Raw genomic sequence first — 18,558 nt, forward strand, 5'->3', positions numbered from 1 at the left:
TTGGGCTGTCTCAAGTGCTGGAAAGGTTTGGTGTAGTGGTTTAGGCAGCAGGCTAGAAAACAGGAGACCTTGAGTTCAAGTCCTGATTTAAAGCCAGTTGGGAGACTATGGGCCAATCCTTCTGTCTCAGTCCAACCCATCTCACAGGGTTGTTGTTGTAGGAAAAATAGGAGAAGGAAAGTGTGGTGGATATGTTCATTGTCATGAGTTATTTGTAAAAACAATAAAGATGGGATACTAAGTAAATAAATGGATACTTATTATGGTTAGAATCAAATCCTTACCAGAATTTTAAAGATATTACTCTCAAATTGAGCTCACAAAGAAATATATTCAGGATTATCTTCATCCTATTTTCTTCCATTCCGTGCACAGACAGTGATATGCCAATTAGTCATCCAATGGCATGTTTACAGTCCTCCCAGCTATTTCAAAATGGGCTGGGAGGCCTGCACTTTTCCTCTTACTCTTGACAGGATTTACTTGCCTACCTATCTACCTGCCCTTGAGAAAAAGAAAAAATTAAGTGGCACAAACTGGTTGGCACTTTTGCCCCCATTTCACTCCTTTTGTGGCTCCAAAATGGGTACAGAGATAGAATGAATAGAAAGTGTCCGTTTTTGTGGAGCCTTTCTAGATTTTTGCCAATAAAGCAGAGAAGTCAATTAAGCTCCTACCCGATTCAGCTGTTTGGAGAATGACTGACTTGGGCTAAAGGAGTCAAAGTAAGCTTCTTAGGGTTTCTTGACAGAGCTTGCCTATTCACAAAATGGCTGCCACAAGGGGTATTGGAGAGTTGCCATTCTTTTAGATGGCAAACTGGCATGGTTGCTATCTCCAACTTCTCAGAAAACTTTTCCAGATAGCTTTGACTTTCTTTTCTAGTTATGTGGGCATCCTTGCAAATGAACCACTCAGTTACAATTTCTCAACATATTTATTGTCTAAGAATACCTACAGGATTCCAAGGAGCCTAAAAGTATTATTGTAAATAAAGATAATACTCAAAGGTAACCCAAGTTGTGAATTCTTTTTTTTTAAAGTTAAGTAGAAAACAGCATTTGGCAAAAGGAACTTGGTGGGGGAAATCATTGAACATTGTCTATTTTGCTTAGAGATGTCAGTAGGATATCAAAGATTTTATTTTTCTACCTATTTATTTTTGGCTATAGACCAAAGAAATGTACCTTTCCTTGGACACAGTAGTTGTAGGCTAGCTAGGTGACTGTATCTTGTAAGACAAGTTTGGTCCCTTTAGCACTGCTGAAATGAAAGTGCTTTATGAGTGCAAAAATCCTACTTTATATGTGATCGTATGTCCCAAGGTAAGAAGAATCTGATCAAAAATAACGAAGTGTTAAATCAAGGAGAGTTTTTGGTCAGGGCATTATTTCTATTCAGTCTCTAAATTATGAAGTGGTACGTTTTGTTGTTCAGAACATTCATGCCTCTATGTGAAAAACTTCACTAAGCAGGTGCGATTGTAATTGAGGGCAAAGATCCAACTATCTACCAACATGGGTACATAGTGACCCATTTACGCTTGTTGATAAAGGGTGACTGTGTTGTGATATCATTTGAAATATCAAGTGGCATGGTAAGATAATGTTTAGCCCTAGGCTGAAATGCAGAGTTGGAGATCTTAAAAATGACAAAGGTGAACATATACAGGTTTTATTTGCTAGGTTTATGGGCCTCAAAAACCTGGCATAAAGCAAATTTGCATAAATTGAGACACTGAACGAATGGAAAAAAGGGATTATTGGTTATGGTGTCAAATTTTTATAAATTTTATAAATAATAAATTTTCAGAGCTTTATTTTTAAGCAATCCAGTACTAAAACAATTTTCCCCCTTGTTTTATGTTCAGTGTATTGTAAAGCCTTCCTTGCATTTTTTTTCTGCAACTAGATTTCTAATGTGTGTGATTACTATGGCAGATAAAGAGGTAGAAGGCACACAGCTCTACATTCCGTGTTACATTTAGCATAGTAAATTCACCCAGTTTTAAACCTTGTTCTAGGGCTGAGGAACCTTTACCAGCTTCACCAGACCATATTATGTCCAGCTTTGTTTCTAATATTAGAGAATCCTTTTCATTTGGGGTAAGGGGGTTGCATAAGTTATGGATGGCTGTTTTGATGCCATAGTAACAGTAACAGCTATTGTAGGTACGGAAGTATGTGGGAGACAGGATGCATAACTAGAACAACTGCACAATATGATGCTAACTGTATGAGTGAAGCAGAAAGGATTTTATTGGAAAATGTTTAATCAGTTTTGGCGGGAAGAAGTCTTGGTATGTTTCCAATGTTTGGTGTAAATTGAATATGCTGTCTTGGTACGATTGTGATTTCTTTATCCTGCATAAAGCAAAGGCTTGGATGAAAATCTGAATTTGGAGTCTAAAATGCAGGGGCTAGCACTAAAATCTTCCTTGTGCTTGCAGTACTAAGGAAATCAGAAGGCTAATGTAGTTTCAGAATTTTGGAGATTATTGGACACATCACTCCAAATGGCAGAAGACAAGAGACTATGAATTCTGTTAGTTTGTATTTCCTGGATATTTTGTATAATAGAAATAATAGAACTGTTAGAATGCATGGAGGCACTTTGAAATCAGTTTTCTCCATAATCACACATAAAGAAAAACACTTTTCCATTTAAGGATGTAACATTACCAGGTGCGACTATATAAATTTAGATCTTAGATTTCATTACAGTTTCTTACACTTCACCCACTGCTGTTATATGGCCATATGTCTTGTTTGTGGATCAGTACTACTGTATTGCGTTACAGAATAATACATTTTAAAATTAAAGTAATAAAATAAGCACCAGTAATTATGTGTATGCCTAGCTAGTTGTTGACTACAGAATTTGGTTTGAAATAAAGACAAACAACATGGATATACCAGTAGACCACAGCTGGACCTGTTTGCTGTCAACATTATTTGCCTTTCTTGAAATGTTCATTTAAAGATCCCACGATTTAGTTTATCAGAATATGTTTGGAAAATATGAGGCACAATTATTTTCTTTCCAATTAACATGCTGCTAGGAAGAAGGAAGATGCCCTGAAATTTAGATATGATAAAACCGGCATATTGTTTAACTTATTTTTAATGTTTAGCATTTTTGGCTGAATGTAATGGCATAGAAGCCACTAATAGTTTGCTGTTATCCTTTTAGGATAATTAAAAGGATGTAGCATTTTGAAATATTTATTCTTGTCTCCAAGATAGAAACCACCAGACTGGGGTGGAGGAAAAAATACACGTATCAAGCCCTGGAAAACAGCCTTGGCAGATCTGTGAGGAGTCCTTTTGTATAATGGAACAAAAATGGGAATTGATGGTCATTTATAAAAAGATAAAGGTAAAGGAATCCCTGCGGATTTTACTCCACTAAACATTACTGATTAAAGAGGGTGGTGCTAATCTCTATTTCAAGGCCATTGAGCTGTGCAAAGTCATTTCCAGGGTTATGTGGCCAGCATGACATCATGGAGCGAGGTTACCTTCCCACCAAAGTGATACCTATTTATCTACTTGCAATTTGTATGCTTTTGAACTGCTAGGTTGGCAGGAGCTGGGACAAGGATGGGAGCTTACCCCATCATGTGGCGCTCAGGTCTTGAACCTGGGCTGCCGGCTTTTCAGCCAACAAGCCCAGAGTCAACCGCTGAGCCACCGATGGTCGTATATGTATGTGTAATTTAAAGTATCTTATATCTTTCCACGTCATGGAACCAATAACATGGCATTATACCCAGTAATGCACTGAGCGTTTGGCAATTAAGGTGCAGTCACAGTGTGTTCGTATGTCTGCAAGTCAGTCTAAGGCACTGAAGTTAAGCACAAGCTGGGTTTGAGGTCAGCAGCAAGGAGACAAAGAACAAGAGGAAGGGCTTGTGTGCAGGCAAGATGAAAAGCATAAAGTGAGGAAATGGGTTTTTTTGGAAGGTGGGTTTGAGATGCGAGGGAAATATCCATGTTTTTCCAGGGAATTTTTTTAAAAAAATTTCCTAGGTTGAATCTCTCCTTGATCAGTTTCCATCTGTTAGTCTTTGGCATTCAGGTGCTTTGGAAAATAGGTTGACTCCCTCCCTCCCTCTCTCCAGCCCCTCAAATATTGGAACACTGCAGAAGTTGCAGGAGGCTGGTAGTTTGCTCAGAACACCTTTAACTTGGTGGTAGACAGCATGGATAGTTACAACATACCAGCACATCTCGACCTTAATTTGTGGCTACCAGAAATCTCACTTGATCAGATCCAAGCTAAAATGTCCAGCCATGTGTAGCACCTCCTTTTGCAGTTGCTCCAGGGGCACATTCAAGTAACTATAATGATCTAAGACTGCATTGTGCATCTCAAATGGAAATGTCTTGGACTGCTTTGGGTTGGACTGGAATTAACCTGGGTAAACTATTCTGCCATTGTGGTTGGCCCCAAGGTGACTGCAAAGTTTTCTGATCACAACCCTGCCCTGCTGTCCGGTGGGTATGATAATTGGGGAGGCTCTATGAGAGGAGGGACCTGATAGCAGAGGGCGCTTCAGCACCTGACACTCCCAATCCACTGGCATCTCCAAGCATACTGATTGAGTTGGGAAACACACAGATAAAATACATGTTCCCTGACTTCAACCAGAGAGAAGTTGGAAGGACCAGAATTCTCCTTCTAGCCATTCAAGAGGGGAATGCTGTTAAAGTCGCAAGGAATCACTTTGGGCTGACAAAACAAAAATTGCAGAAGTAGGGAAAAGTCAAGAAATGGGATGTTGCAAGTGATACAGCAGTTGGATGATTGCTGGATGGGAAATAGCCATTACTGTGCATTTAAGAGCTCTAGATTAGCCAAAGACATTTGGAGAAATGTTTAAACATACACACATAAAAAATAAGATTGACAGTATGCAAAGTGCATCTTTTCAGAAAATTCAACAGGCAAATTGTCTGAAGGAGGGGGAATCTAAATTAAAAAAGATATAACAAATCATATTGAAAGGAAAAAGATGCTTACAAAGTAAGAACTGTTTTCATTTTAAATTCATTGCCAGAAGTTACTAGGCTGAGGTAACATACAATAGGAATGGAAGAAGAAATGAATACTAATTTCATAATAAAACACCTGCAAGACTACAATCTGCATAACTCAAGAGAGAATGCCAATAACAGTTAACTGTTCACTTACAAAGCCTGGCAAAAAGAAAGGAAATGCTTTATTTGCAGTGGCTAGGGTCATTTGCAAACCAGTTACCCTAGGAAAGGGAGACAAGAAATACTTGTTAGACTATATTCCAAGGTAGAGGCTCACCTCATCCCAATGAAAAAAAGGCTAGAAAGGAGAAAGGATAATGATATGAGAATACACATGGGCCGGCAGATGGCATCTGTTTTCATTCTACTGGCATTTCTAATTTCATTTTAAATAATAGGGTTAATTGAATTGTATGAACATCAATTTACTATTTACTTGGTCAATGAACAAATGATCACCTTGGCTAGGAAAAGTCCTTTAAAATGTTGTTGCACATGAGACAAAGGAAAGGTGCTTAATTTATCAGCTAAAAAGCTTTATAAGTTGAGTCTGTTCTCACTAAAATATCACAAAGAAAGGATATTATGTAAGTGAGAATGGAGGATTCCTTGCGAAAGGTGTTCTCTGGAAAAATAAGACCTTCTGAATTAGCCTAGGCAGAAGGTAAAGCAAGAACTTCAAAGAGTTTCAATCACAAACACTGTGTAACTAAATGAAACTGAAGAATTGATCCAGAGACCGAGATACAGTTTGTTATTTAGGGGACCTAGCCAAAGAACTAGAGTGCCAGCCATGTGAGAATCAGTGCAGGTGTGCATGTTGTATAAAGGCCAAAGGCACTAGGCCAATAAATGTGAAGAGATATGAAAAAGAGACAAAACATAAGGACTAAGCTTATAGCAACATACGTGTGCCAGTGCATGTTACTCTCATATTCAGAAATTATTACATAAGATACACATTTTTCTACCGCTCAAGGGAAAGAGTCCTACTGGAAAAATTTAAAGAATATATGGCTCCAGTAATACATTTGGGAGAAAATCTCAAGTGTGTGTAGACAGTAGGGTGAATATGTACAAGGAACATGCAAATGTATGTAAAAGAGCAAGGAATTGTGCATAAAACGAGTGGCTATTTTCCAGAACAGGATGGTATAGAACAGCGATGGCAAACCTTTTGGAGACCAAACTGCAACCCAAAACCCACTTATGTATTGGCGGGTGCCGGGTGGGTGTGGACAATTGGGTGGGTATGGCCATTTGGGTGGGTGTGGCCCATTAGGTGGGTGTGGCTGCGGTGGTAACGGCAGACTGGGTGGGACTAAAAAGTTCAATCAGTCAATTCTAACTTTGCAAGGATTATCTGTATTTACCAAAGAAGCTTCCAGTGAAACCCATAATTGGAATGTATAAGAGCCACGGCACAGAAGGAAGCCCAGCCTAGGGCACATAATAAAACTGTTTCGTTGTAATGTATACTGTATGTACATGGGCCAAAAGAACAGAGAAACTAGTTGAACTAGATGTGATGGTTGGATAATTAAAATATGCATTATTGCCTATCTTGATGAATAGAAAAAAGAAAGTAATCATGGGAAGTCCAGTTTTGTTCACCACATCCAGGCAAACAGTAAAGAGAGACCACAAGCTTTGAAGGGCAACCTCATCACATGTTCAGGAGTGAACTGTATGGCAGAGCCAAAAGGGGAAATTGAAACAGCACATCTAGAAGCTCTAAGAGGCCCAACGTAGGGGTTCTACTACAAAGGCTATCCTGCAATGCCAAGAGGAAGCAAGTGGGGGAAAAGCCCACATAAAAGGGTATAAAAAGGATATTACTAAAAAGAGAAAATGGAGAAAGACTGTAGGTTATAGCACTACACAGAAGAATGAGAAAGTGATGCAGATGAGTTTTCAGGACCAAGTAGGATGCAGAATAGGGTGTCTAGCTTCATAAAATACGGTAAGCCTGATATACCAAGAAATGTAATAAAGATTGCAATATAGTTTTGGCATGAGAAATATTGTGAGTACAGCCCAACATAAAGGCAATACAAGTAGATCACCTTGATACAAAGACTGATTTTGCATGAATAAATTAAGTAGTACATCTGTAGGCCCCTTGGATTTGAGGAAACAGGAAAGGAAGATCTAGTGTGCAAGTTTCAAGAGAGCATCTGGCTGAAGCAAGCATCTAGAGAATGAAAAACTGATACATCTGAACCAAATACATGTCAAGCATGCATTCATACGAGATAAGGCTAATCACTGTTTTTATGACTGGTTTGAAAATGAAGATGGATATACTGTACACTATCAGCTATCTAGTTGTAGGTATCTGTTACTAGAAGAAAGATAGCCAAGAAAATAGAAAGATAAGGAATCAAACAAATCTTATAGACACCAAATACCTCTTTGGGTAGGGCACAATGTTCAAGAAGAGACTTACCAAACTGAAATATTGCCCACCAGAAGAGATGCTGACAGATGCAATCACTAAGTCTAAGGAGTTGCTGTAGCACAGGAGGCACAGCAGTGATTGAATGACAATTTTTGTACCCTCTTACAATGGTCCCTACCTGATTTCAGTGGTCCTTGATTGGCAGGAGTAAAGAGAACTGCACATGCATTTGGAGAGTCAGGAAGTAGAGGTTCCCACACAGTGGCGTTTAGCTACAATTAATTTGTTAAAAGTGAATGTGAGCCTCATAGACACCACTGATTGCATTGAATTTCTATCTATGATCTCTTGGTAATAAAACCCATTTGATTCACTGGGATTGAATAAACGGATATGGAAATAGCCTGCATTATCTATCATAGTTAATCTTCTATTTACAGCTGCAATTGAGCCTGCACTTTCGGTCCTAAGTCATGATAGTTTTAAAGTGGGTCATCACGTGATTGCACTCAGTTTTATAATCTCTTTATGGCAGTTGTTAAGGATATGTGATGGTTGTAAAGTGAACATTGAGATCGTTAAGTGAACCCATTATTTGCCATGGGGCATTTTTTGCCAGAAAACATAAGTAAATGCTGGTTTCTGGGGAAAAAAACACCATAAATTCTAGTCATATGACTGCACGACACTGCAAATGGCTGTAAATGCAGGTCAGTTGCTGAACGTCCATAATACAATCACATGACCATCGAGGGGTCCTGGATGTCAGAGCTTCAAATCTAGGTCATAAATCCCTTTTTTGGTATCTGTTGTAACTGAATCAATTGCTAAGCAACTGATCATGAGGATTACTTGTACCACTACAATAGTTCTTGCAACACATTCCCTAAAAAGTATGTTAAGCAATATAAAAATCTTGCTTCAGAAGTCTGAATAATATATCTATGTCACTAAAGTTTGAAAACATATGTATTTTTGAAAAACTTTGTTAACACATTAAAAGCATCAATCTTTTATTACCGGTATATTATTTTATTAACTACATTTTTTTAAGAGCTAGACTCTGGTAGTGAATAAGGATTGGGCTAAAGAGAATAGGCCTTGATTTCTCTGTCATTTTTATTGTTTCATCTCCTCCTTCATTTCTTTACACTGCAAGGAATCCAGCCATTTAGTTTTGACATAACTTAACTGATCATTTTCAGAGAACACTTAAATTTAGGCTGAAGGACACACAACATTAAGCCAAGGACAAAAGATTGCCTGCTTCTGTTTTAGCAGAGAACTTAAGTGCTCTGCTGCAAATTTGAAATGGAGAATAGTTGCAAAATCTTGCAAAAATGTTTCCTGTCTCTGCTCTTCCCCCTCAAGTGACCTCTGCAGTAGCCTGATTGCCTTAGAGAATTTATTTACTGTTATTTTAATGGAAAGTGTTGGGGGGAAAAAGGGGGGGAATAGAATCAAAGTGAGGTACATTTCTAATCTGCCATTTCTTTAAAAATTAAGTGAAAGAAACTACTGCACTTACTGCAATGGTAATACAAATAGTCCTTGACTTAAAAACCACAATTAAGCCCAAAATTTCTGTTGATGAACAAGAGTTAAGTGAGTTTTGCCCCATTTTATGACCTTTCTGGCCATAATTGTTAAGTGAATCACCACAAATGTTTAGTTAGTAACACCATTATTAAGTGAATCTAACTTCGCCATTGACTTTGCTAGTCAGGTCAAAAAAGTTGATCACATGATTTCGGGACATTGCAGCTGTCTTAAATACATGTCAATTGCCAAGTGTCCAAATTTTGATTATGTGACCATGGGGATGCTGCAGCAGTTGTCTGAAAAAGGATCATAAGTCACTTTTTCCAGTGCCTTTATAACTTTGAACAGTCACTAAACGAATGGTTGGAAGTCAAGGACTCCCATCATTTTTGAGTTGTAGCATGCACTCGTTTACAATCCCTTTGACTCACAGAGCTGTTTGGAGATTTCTTCTAGAGTCCAGGTGAAAATGGATTTTCTAACTATTCCTTTAACATTTCCAAAGAGGATTTTGTGTTTGGGAGAGAAACTGGGACAGTTGACTCTCAAATATTGTTGAATTATAAAACACTCAGATTCCTTTTCTTGAGAGAAGCAACAAAAGTTCATGGGGGAGAGTGGTAAGGCATTACTGTAGTAATTTATACTTTCCCCTCCTTGTGGCTTCTGTTAGTCCTTCTAAATCAACCTCTCTTGAGAGTTTTGAGTGCATGGGCTGCCGTCACACAACTCACTGAAGTAATGAAGAACAATGAATTCCTTTAGGGAATACAGGAAATGCCAAGGCTTGGTAACACAATTCAAAAGTCAGATCATACACCTTACCATATAACCACTCATTACACTTCAAGTAGTAAGAGAGGGAAATAAGCCCAAAGCTTTGAGAATGAAAATAATACGTGGGTAGGTTCATCAAATAAGCTGAGATTGCCCTTTGCTGATATAGAATTAGAATAGAATAGAGCTGGAAGGGACCTTGGATCTCTTCTAGTCCAGCCCCCTGCTCAAACAGGAGGACCTATACCATCTCAGACAAGTGACTGTCCAGTCTCGTCTTAAAAACCTCCAGGGATGGAGCACCTACAATTTCTGGAGGCAAGCTATTCCATTGGTTAATTGTCCTCACTGTCAAGAAGTTTCTCCTTAATTCTAGGTTGCTTCTCTCTTTTTTCAGTTTCCAACCATTGTTTCTCATCCTTCCCTCTGGTGCTTTGGTGAATAACGTGACCCCCTCTTCTTTGTGGCAGCCCCTCAAATACTAGAATACTGCTATCATGACTCCCCTATTTCTTCTTTTCTTCAGACTAGCCAAGCTCAAGTCCCGCAGCCTTTCTTTGTATGTTTTAGTTTCTAGGCCTTTGACCATCTTAGTTGCTCTTCTCTTATTTTTTTCCAAACTCTCAACATCTTTTCTGTGATATGGTGACTAAAATTGGCTGCAGTATTCCAGGTGTGGTCTTAACTAGGGTTTTATAGAGCGGTACTAATACTTCGTGTGATCTTGATTCTATGCCTCTGTTTATACAACAACCCAGGATTGTATTAGCTTTTTTTGCTGCTGTTGCACACTGCTGGCTCATAGTCAAGTGATCATCCACTACCTCTCTCAGTTACTGTTTTTGAGCCAGGTCTTGCCCAGTCTGTACTTGTACCTTTGATTTTTCCTGCCTAAATGTAAAACTACATTTCTCCACATTGAAACTCATTTTGTTGGATAGGGCCCATTGTTCAAGTTTGTTGAGATCTTTTTGGATCCTGAGTTTGTCTTCTGGGGTGTTGGCTACTCCTGTCAGTTTGGTGTCATCTGATGAGTTCCCTTTCAATTTCCTCATCTTTTATGAGGATATTGAAGAGTACTAGGCCTAAGACGGAACCTTGTGGTACTCCGCTGCTTACTTCTGTCCATGTGGATGTGGTGCCATTGAGGACTACTTGGTGAGTATGGTTTGCCAGCTAGCTACAGATCCATCTGGTGGTGATGTTGTCTACTCTAGGGCTTTTCAACCTTTCCACCCATTGTACCACTTTTAGGATATGGCAACATCTGAGTATCACCAGTCGCCTCGCAAGGTGTCAAAAACTTGATGACCAAAAAAAAAAAGGAAAAAAGTGATGAAGTACAGGTAGTCCTCGACTTACAACAGTTCACTTAGTGACTGTTTGAAGTTACAATGGCACTGGAAAAAGTGCCCCCCAAGCCACAGTCGAGCAAGACACCTGCCTGCCCGCCTGGCGGCGCTCTTCCTCCTGTCCGAGGTTTTCATTGTTGCGAACATTTCTGTTGAGGATTGGCAGCGGGGGTGGGGTGGGGGGCATTTGGTTTTTAGTCTCCCCGTCTGCTGGGGGGTTGCAGCAGGTTTTGGTCACTTCACATGACCCTGGGACACTGTGACTGTCATAAATATGAATCAGTTGCCAAGCATCTGAATAACCCTGCAACATTTCAGCTGATCGGCGCTTCTGGGCTCAGCAAACCTGCCGGGATCATCGCTGAGTTCCAGCTGGAGCCTGGCGCTGATCCTGGCGCTTCCGCTGAGCCCTGACAGCCCTGAAGCGCTGATCCTGGCACTTTCGCTGAGCCCTGACAGCCCTGCAGCTCCAGCCATCTCTCGCTCAGGCTTTTGTGGTGCTGCCACCAGTTCAGTTCATTCCCCTCCCCCGCTACTTTTCTAGGATGGTCACGTACCACCTGCCAGGTGCCAATGTACCACAGGTGGTACCCGTACCACTGGTTGAAAAGCCCTGGTCTACTCTATTCCACCTTTTTCTAGCTTACCAAGGAGTAGGTTGTAGTCTACTTTATCAAATGCCTTACTAAAATCTAAGTATACTACGTCCACAGCATTTCACTGGTCTATTAGTTTAGTCACTTTGTTGAAGAATGAAATAAGATTGGTTTGGCATGATCTGTTTTTAACAAACCCATGCTGGCTACTAGTTATGACTTTGTTTGCTTCTAGTTGTTTGCAGATCTATTTTTTATTATCTTTTCTAGGATTGTCCCAGATATTGAAGTTAAACTGATTGGTCTGTAGTTTACTGGGTCCATTTTTTTTTTCCTTTTCTTGAAGTTGGGAATCACATTAGCCCTTTTCCAATCCTCAGGTAATTCCCCGGTGCTCCAGGATTTATGAAAGATATGTGGTGCAATGGTTCTGAGATAATATCTGCCAGCTCCTTCAGAACTCTGGGATGTAATTTGTCGGGACCCAGTGATATATACTCGTTGAGGTCGGATAGGTATTCTCTTACCATTTTCTTGCTTATTTTAATTTTTGTTTCTAGTTTGTCTTTTGCAGTGGTTTTTTTGGTGTGTTATCTTTGGAGAGGAAAAATGTGTCAACTCATGCTGAATAAAAAACCACTGTTTCTATTTAATGGAATGCATTTTATTGTGAAAGTTCTCTCCAGCATCCTTTTTTCCCATTAATATTTTGCACTTTGTGCCAATGACTTGGTTCTGGAGGCTTCCTTTTTATTTTTGCATTGAAAAATAAAACTAACCAAGAGTCCTACTTTTTAAAAAAAAAAACATTTTCTGCAGTCCTTGTTCTTGTAAAATTCCAGCTTGATTGCTTTGTAAGAATGAAAGGAAGGAAATAATTTTTTTCTGTGCTGACAGCTGATATTGTAAATTATAATAGATCTGGAAAGATACAGGTGCTTGTGGTTGCCTGTAAGTAAATAATTATCACATAATTGCTATTTTCACTAAAAGCAAACCGATTTTCATACTAGCTTTTTTCTAACATGTCCCTGGACTAAGTATTATTTCAGTAGGCGTGGAACCTGTCACTGGGTTGCCTCATTCATTTCACTTACTGGGAGGTTGGAAGCAGTGGCTTTGATCCAACCAAAGCTTGTCTTCAAATACTAATTCTACTGTCGAAAAGATTTTCCAGGTTTATTTTATTCATGCTGTGAACATGTAAGTTCTTGCATACATTAAGAATATGGAAATTGTTTAAGCACTTGTTCCTATTTCTTGAATTGTGGATTTTCTCTGCCTAAAAACCGCACTATTAGCCAGTTGCTAAGCACAAAATAGTCATGTGACTGCATGGTGGAGGACAGTTGTATCTTTGAGGATGGATCATAAGTAGCTTTTTTGAAGTCTGTTGTAATTTCAAATGGTTGTTAAATGACAGTCATAAACTGAGGACCACCTGAGATCCCACAGATCCCTAGCCTTTTAGCCTCTCCCTACCCTTTTAGCCTTGAAAACCTGGCTTTTTCCACAAGTGTTGGGAAACAAGTTTGGAATCCATTAATGTTGGTGGATGTGTGGGATATGTGTTGGTTTTGGGATGCCAAGTTTTTTTGTGAAGGTTTTCAATGTTGTTTGTAAGCTACCCAAGATTATGTTGCTTAAAGTGGATGGTTACATAAGTCTTTTAAATAAATGTTTTGTCATCAGCCCAAAGGATCTCTTGCTGAATCTATTCAAATTCCATTATTTGCAATAATAGCACAACTATGCAAGTATTTTGTTATGGGGAGAATCTGTGGTCACTAGGAGTCAAAAATGACTTGATGGCACATAATCAAATCAGTCCAGGTATTAGCCAATGTACTGGAAACTGATCAGTGATCCACTGGTAATAAAAATTATCTAGTGCCCTTCAGATTTGTGGAACTACACTCCCTGTTTTCCAGCTGATATGTACAGTATTATATACTGGCTGCCAGGTTGTTTAGTATTCTCCAATCTGGTGCCCTCCAGATGGGCTGGCATTGCAATTTGGCCAGTTTGGCCTAATGCTTAAGGCACCAGGTTAGAAACTGGGAGACTGGAAGTTCTAGTCCTGCCTTGGGCATGAAAGCCAGCTGGATAATTTTAAACCAGTTATTCTCTCAGCCCAACTCACTTTGCAAGGTTGATTTGAGGGAAAATAAAAGGAGGAAGGAGTAGTATGCATGTTCACTGCTTCAAGTTACTTCTAAAATAATAAAGGGATAAAAAGCAAGCTCAGCCAACCTCGCAGGGTTGTTGTTGTGGGGAAAAGAGGAAGGTAGATATATTGGATTTGTTCACTGCCTTGAGTTATTAGTAAAAATAATAAAGGCGGGACATAAATAAATAAAAAATATCCCAATTTTTCCATTAAAATTACTATAAATTGTGGCCTTAAGGCATCTGGAGGATAACTGGCTTGGAGAAGAGAGTTTCAAATGGTAAATTCAAATTCAAAGCTGCTCTGATCTCTTCTAACTTGCAGAGTTTATTGGAGTTGCATAATTTGAAGGCTCCAGTCCTTAATTTATTTGAGATTTCTTCAGTACAGGAAGCCAGGTGCTTGGCACGTATATTTGGGTTTTTTTCCAAGCAGAGGAATGTGGGGAATGCAAATGCAAGATAGTACACGACAGTACTTTCTTCCTCAAGAGTTTTCTGGGCTGCTTTGTTTTCCCTAGCCCAGGAGTAGGCAACCTTGGCTCTTTTAAGACTCATGGACTTCCACTCCCAGAATTCCTGAGCCAGCGATGCTGGCTCAGGAATTCTGGGAGTTGAAGTCCACAAGTCGTAAAAGAGCCAAGGTTGCCTACCTCTGCCCTAGCCAAAATCAGCACTATTTTGTTCTGAAAGTTTCGTGTCTTCTGCTTCCTCACTTGCAGCATTTGTTCTTTTCTGGTACTGGGCTGCTTGCAGCAGCAATCTCGCCGCGACCTGTGCACGATGCAAACAGAAGTTTCGGAGTGGGTGGAAGAGAGAAAATGCAAAAGATTTAAGGCACCAGGCAAAAGAAGAGGGCTAGAACTCAAACCACTTAATCGTGGCAGATACAAATAGCTTTCTTTTATACCTCTCATTAAAAAAAAACACAACCTGTTGCACAATGACTCATTGCAAGGCCGCTAGGAGGAGGCCTTACGCTCGAACTTGCACTTAAAATATTCACTCAAAATTACGATCCCGTCCCATTCCTTGCATATATTTTTTTCCTCTCTCCACTCCCTCCGTTTGTATTTTCCTAGGTCGGCATGTCTAAAAAAAATATTTCCGAAGAATACCAGTTTATAGAAAATGTGGCATTTTTTTTCCCCGAGGAGCAGCTGGTTCCCTATAAACTAAATGCAAATCTCTCTGATAGTACCGTTTCGTGCGAGATTAATAAACTGAGCTCTCCGTGCATCTGCCTTTGCAACTGAGTTACGCTCCGCCACAAGACGGCCCTCGCAGTGGGCTAATGCCTCCTTAAGTAACCCCAGCTGCCTGCAATTAGTGCAGGTTCGAGTCCCACCAGGCTCAAGGTTGACTCAGCCTTCCATCCTTCCGAGGTAGGTAAAATGAGGACCCAGATTGTTGGGGGCAATTAAGCTGACTTTGTAATAATGCCGCTTTGGGGGGGGGCGAAAGCCCTACTAAGCAGGCATATACCTAGAATGAAGGCTTATTGCTAAGCACATTGATTTGTGCTGTAGATTGTAAGCCGCCCTGAGTCTTCGAGAAGAAGGGCGGGATATAAATGGGATTAAAATAAAATAAAATAATAAAGAAAGAAATAACAAAGCTCTCGTTTCCTTGGGGATGAAACTGCGCCTCGCCGGAATGCAATCCACACGTTTTACGCGGCTAACCCGAAAAGGGAGTTTGCTGGTTTCCTGTTCTCTTTTTCGCTCTCGCAAGCCCGAGTTTTCAACTGTCGATAGTGTTGCTCCGATTTGTGTCCTTTGCCTCCGGCGCCTTCTGAGTGCGGCGGCACGAGTTACTGGCAAAGCTTACGGGTCCGCAAAGAAGAAATCGGGAGTAAAAAGTATCTTCCAGCACGGAGAAAGTCAGCGCTCTTCCTGGCAGAGCGAGCGTTTCCAGTAACGTGATCGAGCTCTTCCCTCTGACCTTGTCGGTCGGTTGGAGATGGGAAATGTGCGCCAGAGCAACTGGATCCCTCCGGCCAGCCAAACGTAACAGCAGTCGAGGATGGTGGCCAAGCGGGCAGGCGCGCTCTCGCTCGCACACCCAAACTCTTAAGCCAGGGGTCTTCAAACTTGGCCCTTTTATGACTTGTGGACTTCAACTCCCAGAATTCCTCAGCCAGCTTTGCTGGCTGAGGAATTCTGGGAGTTGAAGTCCACAAGTCATAAAAGGGCCAAGTTTGAAGACCCCTGCTCTTAAGAGTTACTTGCTTTGCTGGCTGAGGAATTCTGGGAGTTGAAGTCCACAAGTCATAAAAGGGCCAAGTTTGAAGACCCCCTGCTCTTAAGAGTTACTTGCTTTGCTGGCTGAGGAATTCTGGGAGTTGAAGTCCACAAGTCATAAAAGGGCCAAGTTTGAAGACCCCCTGCTCTTAAGAGTTACTTGCACGGCTTTGCTGGCTGAGGAATTCTGGGAGTTGAAGTCCACAAGTCATAAAAGGGCCAAGTTTGAAGACCCCTGCTCTTAAGAGTTACTTGCACGGCTTTGCTGGCTGAGGAATTCTGGGAGTTGAAGTCCACAAGTCATAAAAGGGCCAAGTTTGAAGACCCCTGCTCTTAAAGAGTTACTTGCACGGCTATTAAAACAGAAAGAATAGAGGAGAAAAAAAACTTTCTTCGCCTAATATGGTAACAGGAAATGGGCGTGACTTCGGCCTGTTGTAGGGTGGGGAAGCCTGAACAGCAGGCGGTTGTGCTGATGAAGTAGAAGAGCTGGTTTTACTTCTGTTGCGGAGCCTATATGTGCGTTTTCTCTCCCACCCACCCCCCCTTCTTTCGACAGGCGGCTGCTCCAGTTTTCTTACTTGAGAATTGTGCAATCTCTTGCCTATCGGAAGGGAAGGAGTGAGGAGGGGAAAAAAAAGAGATCCAGCTTCCTCTGCTGCTGCTGCTGCAGTTGTTTTGCCGCCTTCGTCGCTACAGTTCTCCACTTCGGCCCCCCCCCCCCCTTCTGGTTTCCCAAGCTGTGATCTCAAATCTGTGACTCAGAGACTTGCAATCCTGACACCGCAAAGTGCGGTTGGAGGGAGAAGGCGACTGACTATAGCACCGGGGCTTTCGCTCGGAGCAGGTACGCTGCAGGGACTCTGCGCAGGAAGCAAATTGAGCGAGAGAGAGAGAGAGAGAGGAGAGCCGCTGCAAGCGATACTCGCAGACGCCAGTTGCCCTCCCCTCCCCTCCCCCAAAAAACTTTCTGGTTGCTTTTCAAGTAGAGCTCGCTTGGCATTTGTTTGGTTGGTTGGTTGCCGGAATTTTTTTATTTTTTTATTTATATATTTTGCCTGCGGATTAGGATCTACGAGAGGACTGAAGGAAAGAGAGATGGGGGGAACTAACCTTTTAATCTGCTTCAGGGAAATACGGAGGTAAGTGGTGCTTTCTGCCTCCCCCTCCCTCCCCTCCCCCCGGGAAGAAACCGCATCGCGCGTGGGGTCGGTGCTTTTTGCAGCTCCGACCGATTTTGCAAAAAGGAGCAGTTGGCGGGGGAGGAGGCGTCGAGAGCTCGGGCGAACTTTTTTCGTGGGCTTTCCGGTGTCTTTTTTTCAATCGCCTGCACGAATGAATGCGTGGCGTGGCTCTTGTTTGTGCAGGGAAGCGTTCCGGCCGAGCCAGTAGGCAGTCGCGGAAAGGAAGGCTCTTCCCTTCCGAACCGGGAAATGAGAGACGTGCCTGCGGAGTTCCACTTAAAGAGGCGCCTGGCAGTTAGTGGCGGGGGAGAAAAAAGACCCTTCGCATTGCCTCGGCTTCTGCCGATCGTCGCATACTTCCTGTTGAAGGGCGTCACAGTTCCCAGTCGCTGCTACTTCGCGGCCCCCCCCCCTCACACTAATCCTGTGGGTTTTAAAATCTGATTAAGGCGGGATAACAGGGAAGGAATAGCTTAAGCCAGCGTTTCCCAACCTTAGGAACTTGAAGATGCGTGGACTTCAACTCCCAGGGAATTCTGGGAGTTGAAGTCCACGCATCTTCAAGTTCCTAAGGTTGGGAAACGCTGGCTTAAGATACGTTTTGTGTCGGTGGTAAACCGGGTGTAATATTTCCTCTTTCAATTCCTCCCTCCTTGGGTTGTGTCGGGTTGTTTTGTTTTTTTTCCCTTCTTCCCCCTAGTTACCGGTTGACCCTGTTTTGCAGAAAATAAGGGGACAGTACGCTTCTCCTCAGCCCGTCACCGCGGGACTTCTGCAGATCGCTCCTACTTGTCGATCCGTTTTGTGACGAGAGACACGAGGAGACTCCTTGTATATGGTTCTTGTGTGTGTCTGTCTCGGGATGGTAGATGCTTTCCACGTGTGAGAAAGGGCATCCCTTTTTGAGTGTCTTAAGTGCATAAACTACATATATATAGTACAACAATGCTTAGGCCAGAGATAGCTCTGAGTGAAGATCACATGGTTATCTGCTTCCCCCCCCCTTTTCTCTCTGCATGAATTTATTTCTGCCCAGAAATGTAAAGAGGTGAAAAAAGGAATGTGTGCAAAGCCCAGGAAGGATGTGTGTAGAAGCTCAGGTGATTGTTGGAACCCTGATCTCATCTTGCTTGAGAGGCTGAGGGGTTGCAGCAGTGGCAGTAATGTTGAAAGGTATGTGTAATCAAAGTCACAGTGACTTCCCAGGGCGTGTGGCTGGAGTTGTAACTGGTGACATCATCCAAGCTCTTCT

The 18,558-nt window shown here is 41.5% G+C and overlaps 1 protein-coding gene across 4 annotated transcripts in view; it reads left to right on the forward strand.

The window, feature by feature from the left end:
• MIDEAS (mitotic deacetylase associated SANT domain protein) overlaps positions 1-18,558 on the forward strand; it is an 81,005-nt gene that overhangs the window by 4,834 nt on the left and 57,613 nt on the right. For 2 of the 4 annotated variants that reach the window (XM_083350571.1, XM_083350574.1), the window contains exon 2: positions 3,242-3,378. The exons of 1 other annotated variant lie outside the window; for it this stretch is intronic. The gene's annotated coding sequence lies outside the window, so the exon portion shown is untranslated. Of the gene's footprint in view, positions 1-3,241; positions 3,379-16,939; positions 17,265-18,558 lie in introns of those variants that run through there. One more of the 4 variants, XM_083350572.1, reaches the window with a different exon arrangement.

This window comes from Vipera ursinii, assembly GCF_947247035.1.
Source record: "Vipera ursinii genome assembly, chromosome: 1".
Lineage (NCBI taxonomy): Eukaryota > Metazoa > Chordata > Lepidosauria > Squamata > Viperidae > Vipera > Vipera ursinii.